This window comes from Bos taurus, chromosome 6, assembly GCF_002263795.3.
Source record: "Bos taurus isolate L1 Dominette 01449 registration number 42190680 breed Hereford chromosome 6, ARS-UCD2.0, whole genome shotgun sequence".
Taxonomy (NCBI): domain Eukaryota; kingdom Metazoa; phylum Chordata; class Mammalia; order Artiodactyla; family Bovidae; genus Bos; species Bos taurus.
In genome coordinates this window covers 114,816,224-114,829,497 of record NC_037333.1, presented here as the reverse complement: position 1 = coordinate 114,829,497, position 13,274 = coordinate 114,816,224, and positions in this window count along the sequence as shown.

The following is a 13,274-nucleotide window of genomic DNA, read 5'->3' as shown; positions in this document are numbered from 1 at the left end:
ATCACTCAACCCAGGAGCCCTCTGGTCAAACCGGATGGGTCGGAACCAGCAGTTCTTTTCCTTCTTTCTACGGTTCACCACGAGTCCGAGGGATGCGGCTCTGGGCCAGCGGGTGCTGGCGGCTTGTGGGAGAAATTCTGCACGAAAGTGTCGAGGACTGAAGCCTCCAAAACCCAACTGCTCTGTCTCGCACATTCCATTCTTGACTTGAGCAGGATCAGATGGAGTGTTGGAATCCAGGTCAGGTCTGAGTCCCCTCCAGGATGACTTTTCCAAACTCTTTAGAGTCAGAAGCATTTGGATCAGAGAGAACGGGGAAGCCTCTCCCCTGGGTCGTTCGGGCTGGGGCCTTGTGCAGAAACACCGGTGGGACGGAACCTCCTCCAGTTCTCCCACCTGCCGTGAGGCTTGGCGCAGGAGACACGTCACCTGTCAGGTAAGACTGGCGATCTCTGCCAGGTAGGATGGTTGCAGCAAGGGTTAGAACGGCGGGTGGACGTGAACAGCACATGGACCACAGCATCCCTCCCATCCACACGCCATCCTGATAGCTCACAGCTTATCCCCAATGCCGGGCACATCAGAGGTCCTCGGTAAACATTTGCCTGATGCAGTCATTAATTACCTACTTTAGCCAGTTTCTTTAGCCAGTGTCTCTCAGACCCTGCTACGAGGATGCTGTATCTCTCCCCTGAATAATTGACATTTTAAATCTTGCGGACACGGAACCGGGCGATGATCCTATTCCCGTCTTTAGTTCCAAGTCCAGGTTTGAATTTCCAACACCCCTCAGGTGCACACGGGGGCTTCTGGCAGCATTTTGTGTGGTATCCTTACCTCTTGCTTCTTATTCTTCGGTTCATATTTTCCCTTTGTCCAGATTCCCTCATTGACCAGTTCCACCCTGCTTTATGATAGCGTTTCTATCAACGACCCCAGACATCTGGGGAGAGGTAACAGAAATCCTTTTTTATACGCATGGATACATCTTCAGTGGGCAGCTAGGTCTCCGTCATCAACTTGGATAAAGGGAAATAAACACGCAGCGGAGCGTCAGGTTCCTTCTCGGGCCCACGCTGGGCGGTCATGTTCCTGGGGGCCCAGCATGCTGACAACAGACCGTAGCTGCTCGGTTTTGAGGGTCTGCTGTGCGTCATGCTCTGGGTGACTCACCTCATGAGTGGACACTACGCCCGTTTGATGGGTCAGGAGCCTGAAGCCCAGAGATCTTGAGCACCTTCTCCAGGTTACCCCAAAAGGGAGCGGAGGGGTCGGGATCTGAACCAGAATCTCTCTCCTATGCCTGAATTCTCCTCCAGTGTCATCAATGTCTCTGAGGAAGACTGAAACCAGGGTGAGTCCCTAGCTTTGCAGGGGACAGACTGACCCACCATCCTGCTCACAGCTCCCACTCAGAAACAAGTTATTTTCCACATGAACTCAAGATAAACTAGTCATTCCTCCTGATGTGAACTAGAGTACACGTCTACCATAGAGGAAGGCTGAGCACCGAAGAATTGATGCTTTTGAACTGTGGTGTTGGAGAAGACGCTTGAGAGTCCCTTGTACTGCAAGGAGATCCAACCAGTCCATCCTAAAGGAAATCAGTCCTGAATATTCATTGGAAGGACTGATGTTGAAGCTCCAGTACTTTGGCCACCTGATTTCAAAGAGCTTACTCATTGGCAAAGACCCTGATGCTGGGAAAGACTGAAGGCAGAGGAGAAGGGACGACAGAGGATGAGATGGTTGGATGGCATCACCAACTCGATGGACATGAGTTTGAGCAAACTGTGGGAGTTGGTGATGGACAGGGAAGCCTGGCGTGCTATAGTCCACAGAGTTGCAAAGACTCACACTACTTAGCAACTGAACAACTGCCATAGAAAACTGGGAAAGTACTGGGAGCAGAGATGCACACGGTGAGCCTCACGCTTCCAAGCAGTGCTGGGAGAAGTGCCGGGGCCACGCCGCCGTGGGCCTTCTGACTTCGTTCTGTGCGTTTCACGTGGCCCCTTCGTGCTCTGCTGTCTTCTTGCAGAACAAGTGAAGAAGCTCTGCCTCGCATTTCTTCATGTGTTCCTTCTGGAAAACAGAGGAGCCCGCGTTTGATGGGCTCAGTGGCCAGCACGGAGGTGGGGCTGGATCAGAACCACAAAGAGCCTGTCCCATGCCCACCCCTCCCAGAAGGAGGAGTGCGCTGCACTGACCCACTCCCTGCCGTTCGCTGTCCTTGTCCTCTCTTGTCAACCGTGGCCTCTGGAGGTTTCCAAACCATTTCTGTTCTTTGAGAGCAGTGCCTGGTCCTGCCCCACGGCAGCGTCCTCTGTATCACCTCCCGCAATGGTGTCTGTCTGCCTGGAGCCCAGAGCCCAGGTCAGGCCAGTGTGTGTGAATGCTCCTGCTGCTCTGGGGCCTTGTCTGTGGCCTCAGCACGCACACACACACACACACACACGTGCTTGGCTGGGCTCAGGCCTGGACCAAGGATGCAGCAGCTCAGGAGAGCCTCCCCCCAGCGGGTGCGGGCCCCACGGCTCACGCCACCTGCTGCCCCCCAGAGGGCTTACCTGGCGCGGCCTGCCACCGCCCGCCCAGCCAGAGCCCACCCGTCCCATCCTCTAATGAGACAGCCTCCCCTCAGTGACGGCCTTTGTCTGCGTACAGATCAATTTGTCTCCACTGAGGGGAGAGAATTGCAAAGCAAACCAATTATGCACATTCCACTGCGCTCGGGGCACGCAGACTGAGGGGTCGGAGTGATTTGCTTCCTCCCATCTGAGCGGGATGACTGCTGACCACTGACCGCCCCGGGGAGAAACGTGATGTTCCAGGTCCTGGGGAAGAGCTGCCCAACTCCTCTTCCCTCGGATGGTCAGGTGGCCCCACTCGCAGATGCCGACAGAGGACCAGCCATGCCTCAGAAAGTGTCTGCATCATTTCCTGGGGTGGCCCTAACAGAGCACCGCAAACTGGACAGCAAAGAGGTCAAACCAGTCCATCCTAAAGGAGATCAACCCTGAATGTTCATTGGAAGGACTGGTGCTGACGCTGAAGCTCCAGTACTTTGGCCACTTGATGCGAAGAGCCAGTTCATTGGAAAAGACCCTGATGCTGGGCAAGACTGAAGGCAGGAGGAGAAGGGGATGACAGAAGATGAGACGGCTGGATGGTATCACCGGCTCGTTGGACATGAGTTTGAGCAAGCTCCGAGAGATGGTGACGGACAGGGAGGCCTGACATGCTGAGATCCATGGGGTCTCAAAGGGTCAGACACGACTGAGTGACTGAACAATGAACAAAGCCGACAGAAGCTCCTCTCCCTCAGGCTGGAAGCCAGGAGCCTGAGACCTGGGCGAAGGCAGGCTGGACCACCTCAGAGGCTGTCGGGAGAGGTCCTCCGAGGCTCCTCCAGCTCTGGGCCCCCAGGGTCCCTCGGTTCATGGCTGCCTCCCTCCCTCTCTGCCTCTTTCATCACGTGGCCTCTCCCCGTGCGTCTGTGTCTCTCTTCTTAGAAGGACACCAGTCACTGGACTAGGGCCCAGCCAGTCCTGCACGACCCCACCTTAACCTGACTACACCTGCAAGGACCCTTTTTCCAGATAAGTACCTGGGCTCAGATGTCCGCTAACTTCCGTTGGCGCACACTCCCACCACCCACGAGAGCCAGCACCCTGCCCCCGTGGACCCTCCATGGAGGGAGGCCAGGTGAACACTGGGGCCTCTCAGGCATCACCTCCGCTGGGCTCTCCAGGAGGGCCGTGTGACCAGGGGCACAGCCAGGCAGGGCACCCGGGGCCACAGGGAGACCTGCACAGCTGACTCCGAGCCCTCGGGCGCCTCCAGTGCCCTGCAGTCCTCGCTGCCACCGCTGCACAAGGCAGGGGCCCCTCGGGGCCCGGTAGCTGCCTGCAGCACTCAGCTGGGAGCCTGACGCGTGGGGGCTGCTGACAGCAGAGGTCGACACCAGAAGATGCGTTGGACACTGGGCCAACTGGAGCTCAGCTGGACACTGCGACTGGAGCCCAGGCCTGTTTCCCCCCACACACAGCCTGAGGGATGGAAAGGACCAGGTCTGAGGCCTCCCGACATCGCCGGCTCAGGGGGCCCCAGGCCTGGGCGGGAGCTCAACCCACGCCCTCACCCCCGCGCTGGGACTCCAGCTGATGAGGGCTCAGGCTGCCTGGTGGCCAGCTCTGCCCAGGTCCTAGTGAAAAAGACGTGCGCCTGACACTTGTGCATGCAGAGGCCATGAGGCCATAGGGGTTGGGGTGAGGGGTGGGGCTGTCCATGCTTTTCTCCATTTCGTCCCGGAACAGCCCATAAGGTCAGTGTTATCATCATCCTATTTTCTGGATGAGTAGGCGGAGGTGGAGAGTCCCTTGAGTCACTTGGCCCGGGGTGCTCGTCAGGGAGGCCATGGAGCTGGCCCGACTCTGGCATCAGAGTCCAACTGGAAGGCTGCAGACGCGAGACTCAGCAGCCTCTTCCACTGGTCTCGGAGTCTCTCCGTCAGTGGGAAGCTGGGAGCCCTGCGGGCCGCTCCACTCCAACACTGCACCGTGGCCTCAGCCGTGTCCCTGGAGACCCCACTCCAGGCATGCTCATCCTCGGAACCTCTCACGGAGCCTCCTTCTGGGGCTGGAGGCAGCTGACAAGAGGCCTCCCTCTGCTGCAGATGCCCAGCACAGAATCAGGCAGGAAGACACCTCTGCCCCCAGCCCCGCTCAGAATGCACATTATCAGATAGGTAATCAGCGGGGAAGGAGAAAGCTGCTCTGGCTAGGGTGGTGGTGAAGCTCCGGAAGGAGGCAGACTCTGCCCCCGGTCAGGGTTTCACAGGCTGCCCGCCCCCACCACAGCCCCATTTCTATTGACTATTCTTCAGGAGTCCTGATTGGGTGCAAACATAGCCAGCCTCAGACATCTCCTGGCCCTTGTCTACATCGTCCTCCTCCCCGAATCCTCCACCTGAGGGAAACCAGAGCGTGTTGTAAGCACCAGCTTTGGAGACTGAGCTTCAGACTCCCAACCTCCCATCCTTCACGCCTGCGGTTCGGTTCATCACCGCCAACCAGGCGGCGGAGCGGGGTCACAGGTCTTGGTGGCGCTCATGGCCCGCACCGTCCCGTGGGCTGGACGGAGCCTGGTCATCCCGACACAGCTGCCATCTTGGTAAGACGTCATGGTTCTGGCTCAGCTGGCAGAGATGCAGACTGGCTGAGACAGACTTTGATTCTCTTTATTGAATTGGGTGCTATTGGATTTATAAAACTCAACTTTCCGATGACAAAAAATATTATCTGTGTGTCCCACGGAGCTCAGAGCTTGCTGCAAAGGCAATTTCAGCCACTCATCCAGCTCAGGGGCTGTTATCGCCCCCGGGGATGGTGTCATCTGCAGGGTTGGGATATAAAGTGCCCTTTTGGATTTTTCTTAAGCTCACATTAGAAAATTGTGGATAAATTTAATCTCAGCTAAAAGGTAAAGATAGTCCACAGCCAAAGGGCAAGGCTGGAATCACACGGCAATTGCTGTGCTTTATGTCCAATCAGACGCAAACTGAGAGAGGAAAATAGGGTTCTCCAGACTAATCAATTACATTTGAGTAATTGATCGTATATTATTATTGATGAAAGCCCATAATATGTGAGTTAGAAGAAAGTAAGTTCTCAAAAGATTAGATTTGTATACGAAAATGGAAGGGAAAAAAATGACTCTCATAAAACCATTTGAGAGTGGTTTATGGTTTAATGCAGAGTGGGGCGTGGAGACTGGCCCCAGATTGCTCTCCCCTCTCCCCGCGGACTGCCCACCTGGGAAGGAGGGAGCTAAACGTTTAGCAGAGGGGAGGGTGGTGAGCCTGCAGGAGCGGCTGGGTGGTGGAAGTGTCCTCATGGGAAGATGTGACCCAAGAAATGGGTCCCCTTAGAGGAAGTGCTTTTTCATCATGAAAACATCAAGACAGCAATGGCCTTCCTGTAAGGGGGTGACTGTCCCACCCCTCAAGGTGTTAAAGCAGACATTGTAAGACTGGCGGTCGGAGATGCTGGATGGGAGGTTCTGCTTGAGTGGAGTTGTCTCTAGAAGACCCCCAAGGTCGTTTCCAATTGAGGGTCTAGGACTCTGTTCATGTAGCAGCCTGGATGGGGGGGGGTGGTCTGGGGGAGAATGGATACACGTGTGCGCATGACTGAGCCCCTCCACTGCTCAGCCAAAGCTACCACCACGCTGTTAATAGGCTATACCCCGGACAAAACTAGAAGTGTTAAAAAGGGGTCTGGGATTTAGAGTGGAGAAGAAATGGCAACCCACTCCAGTCTTCTTGCCTGGAGAATCCCTTGGACAGAGGAGCCTGGTGGGCTGCTGTCCATAGGGTCACACAGAGTTGGACATGACTGAAGCGACTTAGCATGCATTGGAGAAGGAATTGGCAACCCACTCCAGTATTCTTGCTGGAGAATCCCAGGAACAGAGGAGCATGGTGGGCTGCCATCTATGGGGTTGCACAAAGTCGGACACCCCTGGCATCAGTGAAGGGCCCCCCCCACAGCCCTGAACCTTGCTCAGCCCCTGCCCCTGTTCCCAGGGCGAGTCTCCCACACCCTCTCCTTCCCAGCGCCCCTCTCCCACTGACCCCACAGCTTCTCCTGCTTCACAAGGAAAATAGAGGCTCTGCCGTTCCCTGGGCTTGAGGCTGCCCCCCAGCACACACACACCTCCAAGCCTGGGTGGGACCACGAGCCCTCAGCACCCGCTGCCCCGATCCCTTGCCCTGCCTTTTCCCCTCCTCCTCCCAGTCCCTAAGACAGCAACCGACAGGCCCAGAGGGCTCCGGAGTCGCTCGGCGTGGAATCAGGCCACGTCTCCTCCTCCTCCGGGGAGACGAGGCCCCTCGGATGACCCTGCTCCGTCCTCTGGCGAGCGCCGGCATCCACCTAGGCGGCCCAGGGAAAGCCTGGCCAGTGCCCCAGGGCACCCCCAGCCCTGCCCCACCCCCGCCACTCCCCAGGCACGTCCGGCTTTCGTCCTGTTTCCCATTCACTCATCCCTTGTTCCACGAGCATCACGGATGTGCTGGCCTCTCCCAGGGGCCTGGGATGCAGAGCTCACGGTCCGCAGGCACCAGAGGACATGTGACGGGCATCATACAACCAAGGATGGGTGTGCCCCAGACCCCCTCCCACAGACCGTGAATCCCCTCAGCGCTCCACGCCCACCAGTGAGCACTGTCCACTGGCTGTCACTCCATCCCACAAGCCTTCTCTCTGCCCTTTGTGAAGAACAGAGGCAAAATTCAGATACCATCAAATTCACCATTTTAAAGTGTACGGTGGGCTTTACTACGTTCCCAGAGTCGTACAAGCATCACCACTGTCTACTTCCAGGACATTCGCATCAGTCCTGAAGACCATGCTCCTTAGCAGACCCCCACCTCCACCCCCCCAGCCCTTGGTCCCCGTGTTTCCATCTGCGCTCTCGTACATGATCTGTTCAAGTTATCGACGTCTTCTTAGGTTAAGTTTTATAATTTATACTTATTTTATTTTATATGTTCAATTTATATGTTTTCCAGGACATCACCTCTTTTTCTCCAGGTCAGTTTTATGGCCATCAAGTTACATGAAACTTCTGGTAAAAAAAAATATATATATATATATATATTTATTTATTTAATCTCTTCCAATTTTTTAGTTATTGTCTTTTTCTCACTTTCAATCATGTCTCTCTTACTCTGTATTTCTTAATCAGGTTTGTGAGAAATTTATGTGTTTTTATTGGTCTTTTTAAAGAATCTGCTCTGAAAAAAAAAAACAAGAATCCGTTCTGAGATTTGTGTATACCTTCTACTCTTCTGATTTCTTTTCTTTATCTTTTTTCTCTATCATTTTCTTCTTATATTCTGGGTTGTTTTTTTTTTTTTTTTTTTGATTATACATTCTTCACGTGATAAATTTATCCCTGTATTTTTAGTCTTTCCTATTCAAGGATCAATGTACTGAAAGCTTACATTTTTCTCAGCTCTGTGTCCCATTGATATGCTTTCCTTGTCCCCTCTCTTAGATGAGTTATGAATTTCAGTTTTCGTTTCCATTTTCCTCTAAGGATGTAGTACAGAGTCTAATAGTCTTCCAAAATTCTTCTTTCTATGGTAACAAAGCTCTCCGTTTTTACTGGACACATCCCCACCCAGGATAAAAACTACAGCTCCCAGCATTCCCTAGGCTAGGCAACCACGTGACTGGCTTCTGGCCAATGGGATGTGAGCGGAAGGGATGCGGAATTTTGGGGACCAGGCGGACGAGGGCAGCCCTTGGATGGCCGAGCATCAAGACTGTGGGGCCTGAGACAGAGTGGACTGTCCTGCTGTCTGACCACCACCCAGCCCAGACTTTCAAATGGCTCTTCTGTTGGTTCTCTGCTGTGCAGCTAAATCCATTCTCTAAGATAAAGCATAATTTGAGTGTGCTTCTTACTTTCCAAGGAATAAAGGGTTGGGATTTGTGGGGGCGGGGGGGGGGTGACAAAATTTTATAGATTATTTATAATTTTTCTAGAATATGGCTAGAGAAAATCTTAACTTTTCTAAAGGTTTCTAAAGGTTTACTCTGTGACTAAGTACATATCAATTTTCATAAATGGTCAGTGGCTCTTGAAAACAAAATATAATCTCTACGTTAAGCATGAAATGTTTTGTATACATCTGTTACATTGAGTTTGCTGATATTTGATTCCATTTCTCTAAAGCTTGGTTCCTTTTTTCATCATCTGCTAGCTTGGTCTGATTTTGAAATGGTGCACTGCAATTCCTATTGGAATTCATTACGTTGTCGTATTTTTAAATACCTTGGTTTATACAGTTAGCTGCTAAGTTGATGAGTGTAGAATACAGATTTGATTACTTTATCTTACTCGTAAATTGTTCTTTTAATCCTTCAAAATGTCTCTTTCCCATTTAATGTTTTTGATTTTCAGTTCCACCTGCCCTAGACTAAAAATGATGCCCTTGCTCTCCTTTTATCTGCATTTCTTGGAAGCCTTTCAACATCTCTTTATTCTCAAATATTCTTTACCACTCGCTTGAAAGATGCCTCTTTAACAGAATGTAATAGAAAAAGAATATATGTATGTACACATATGCATGACACTGAATCACTCTTCTGTACATCTGAAACTAACACAACATTTTAAGTCAACCATACTTCAATTAAAAAAAAAAAGTTTAAAGAATAAGCAAAATAAAGTACATGCGGCCTTTTTACAGCCGGGATTGGTGGCCTCTGCCCTTTAGCGGGAGCTTAGCCCGGGCGCAGTTTGGGGTCTGCGTGTCTCGCCGTTCGCTTCCTCTGCGCTGCCCTTTCCCTCCCTGTGAGCTGTTTTGCCTTTTCCTCTCTCTGCTGCTGTCCACCCCACATCCTCTTCCCACCAGGGGTCCCCTTCTTTCTCCTGCCTCCACATCGAACTCCTGGTTCTGCGTTAGCACACAGAACCAAGACCCGCCAACAGTAGCCCCAAACTGCCCGTTCGGCTGCCTTTGGAGCCTCTGCTGGGGCCCCAACCCCATGCAGGAGAGGCAGGACCAGGTCTCACGGCCAGGAGCTACCGAGTTAGCCCTGCAATGACTTTCTCAGGTCTCCTTTTTCTCACTGAAATCCCAGGTCCCCCTGGCGCTGACACGGGCTTCGGCCTCACGTGACCACGGCAGGAGGACCCCTGCTTTCAGTCTCCACTATGTCGGGGCTCTGTCTCAAGTGGGTGATGTGTTCCCTTGATCCTCTCCAGATCGGGGAAGCTCTCCTCTGTGACCCATGACTTCTATCTGCAGAGAATGTAAGACGGGCAAATAGCACAGGCTCATCCCAAGCCCTGGCTGCGTGCCTGTGGGTAAGTTACTTAACCTCTCTGGGCCTATAAAACAGGGATGATTCTAATACTCATCAGTGAGAGGTGACGAATTAAGCTCGTACACATAAGGCTGTTTGAGCATCACAGCACAGGGAAAGCTTTCTGTGGGCATCACTATTATTATGATCATTGATTACAAGTATCCATGTCGCATCATGGCACAAAGAGTGGGACATGACTGAGTACAATTATTCATTGTGGGGGAAATATCAACAACCTCAGACATGCAGATACCATCCTAAGGGCAAAAAGTGAACAGAAACCAAAGAGCCTCTTGGTGAAAATGAAAGAGGAGAGTGAAAAAGCTGGCTTAAAACTCAACATTCAAAAAATGAAGATCATGGCATCTGGTCCCATCACTTCATGGCAAATGGATGGGTGAAAAATGGAAACAGTGACAGACTTTATTTTCTTGGGCTCCAAAATCACTGCAGCCATGAACTAAAGAAGCTTTCTCCTTGGAAGAAAAGCGATGGCAAACCCAGACAGAGTATTAAAAAGCACAGACATCACTTTGCTGACAAAGGTCCATAGAGTCAAAGCTTTGGTTTTTCCAGTAGTCATGTATGGATGTGAGAGTTGGACCATAAAGAAGGCTGAGTGCCCAAGAACTGATGCTTTTGAACTGTGGTGTTGGAGAAGACTCTTGAGAGTCCCCTGGACTGCAAGGAGATCCAACCAGTCCATCCTAAAGGAGATCAGTCCTGGGTGTTCATTGGAAGGACTGATGCTGAAGCTGAAATTCTAATACTTTGGCCACCTGATGTGAAGAATTGACTCATTGGAAAAGATCCTGATGCTGGGAGAGGTTTACAGCAGGAGGAGAAGGGGACGACAGAGGCTGAGATGGTTGGATGGCATCACCGATTCAATGGACATTACTTTGAGCACACTCTGGGAGATGGTGAAGGACAGGGAGGCCTGACGTGCCGCAGTTCATGGGGTCGCAAAGAGTCTGACACGACTGAGCGACTGAACAACAACCCGGGTGGGAGTGCCGAGCGGAGTCCTCGCCGTTGAGCTCTCTGCAGACACTGGCCCACCGTCTTCTAGTGTCTCAGAGTGACGGATGAGAAGCCCAAGGGCAATCTGATGCCTTTTCTTTTTTTTTAATTTATATAGCGGCACCGTTCTTTTTTTTTTAATACGGCTTCGCTGGATCTTAGCTGTAGCATGTGGGACCTTTGCTGCCACGTGTGGGGTCTACGTTTCAGCATGCAGGATCTAATTCCCTGACCAGGAGTTGCATCCAAGCCCCCTGCACTGGGGGCACAGAATCGTAACCACTGGACCACCAGAGGAAGTCCCCGCCTTTTAAGACTTTTTTTTTCCTCTATAGAAGCTTGCAAGACTTTCACTTTTCCCTGAGAATTCAGACTTCATCTGACTATATCTGGCGTGTTTTCTCCACCAGTCTTGCCTTGAACCTACGAGCTCCTTCAATCTGCCGTCACGAATCCATCGTTCGCTCCATTTTTTCTCTACTCCTTGGTTTTCTCCCCTAGTATTTGCGCACGGGGCTGCTGGGTCTGTCCTCAACATCCCTTTTCCCTGCGGCTTTCTCTCGGTGATATATTTGTCCTTGGCCTTTCCAGACACTAATTCACAACCAAGGCTCCTGATCTCTCTCAGTTCAGCTTAAAGTTGTATTTTGGCTCACGAATCATGGCTTTAAGTTCCAGATACTTTGCCTGCCTCCTTGAGTCTCTGAGCCACGCCGCCCTCAGCCCCACCCTCCACATCCTTGGCTGAGTCTCCAGCAGACCAGTCTCCCGCCGTTTCAGAATCTGCCTGCCAGTCTCTGCTGGCCCTCAGCTGCATGGCCTCAGGATGAGTAAAAGCTAATAATCTGACCTTGTATCTTAACAGGTTATTTCCCAGCACAAAAGCAACAGAAAAAGAAGGAAAATCTCAAACTGTTTTCCGTCATCACATGGCCAGTGGAGCGGCGGTGTTGTCTGAGGTTAGTGTGTATGCATTTGGAATAAAGCACATGATTGATTATAACAAATACAGACTTGATCTCTCCCATCGCTGTGGAAACCAAGGGTTCTCGGGGTAGCACGGGGGGCCAAGTAATCCTGAACTTGGATTGGAGCCAAGCACATGAACCCATCCATGCTCCCCCTACAAAGGAACCCTGTTTCCAGCTCTGTCCTCTTCAGGGTCTGGAAGCTGTGATCCCGCCCCCATCCCCCATCCCCATCGTGGAGAAGAGGGCAGTGAGCACTCGGCTGCAGAGTTGACATTTTCCAAACACCGTTTCCCACATTAGAAACCAGGAGACTTGAAACGACGGGAGGGAACCTGGCTCAGGGCGAGGCCGAGGACTCCTGGGCTCTCTGAAAGGACAGAGGAGCCACTGTGGGGTCTCTGCTGTCCGCAGACAGTGTAGGCACCAGTTGGGGGCTGGGGCGTCTCTCAGAGGTCAGTCTCCCTGCCCTTGTCCTCACCTCCAGTGCCTGAAGCGTGAAATGGGCTCCAGGCAGAGCTGTCTCCGCCTCTCAGACCGACCCGGGAGTTGGCCGTGACCAGTGGAGCCGGTGAGAGACGTGGGGCGAGCAGGAACCCCACACGGGGTCCTGCAGGAGGGACTCAGCTGACACCACCCATACACCACAAGGTCCTGAACTCATCACAAAAGCTCTCTGGGTGGCACCCATATCTGTGCAGCAAGGATGGGGTGCCCGGTACACAGTGGGACCAAATACACGCTGCTCTTCGGGACTGCTGGCACAGGGGTGAATGTGGGGCAGAGGGACTCCACGAGCCGTGGTGTTTGACCAGAGCTCCGGATCACCCCCAGGACGCACACACGTGCCTTGGCTGCAAACCACGAAGCGCTGCGTGGGGCCCAGACTGTGTGACGGGAGGAGGCCCGCGCCCCCTCCTGCACCCCGCCACACACCGCCCTGCACCAGAAGCATGCCCCCTTCTGTCGGCTTTGGTCCAGGTTGGCAGGACGCGCTCCCACAATGCTGATGGGCAAGGGCAGCGGGGTGGGGGGCAGGCTGATATTCATGAAGTGAAGCCACTGCTCTGGCAAGATACACCCCCACTTCTGTATGGGTCAACCCTGCCCAGGCCTGGACTAGGGATGCAAGGGACCTCTAAGAACACAGCCAGGAGCCAGCAAGGAAACCATCGAGCTGTGGCCGGTCCTCCTCTTAGGGGTTGAATTGTGTCCCCCCAACCCCGCCACCCCCCACTCCCCAGAATTTATATGTTGGAGTCCTAAGCTCCAGTACCCGCGAACGCGACTGTATTTGGAGACCGCGGTGATCAAATCAAATGGGGCCCTCAGGGTGGGCCCCCATCCAATAAGACTTATATAAACAGAGGACACTGGGATAGAGAGACAGGCGTGG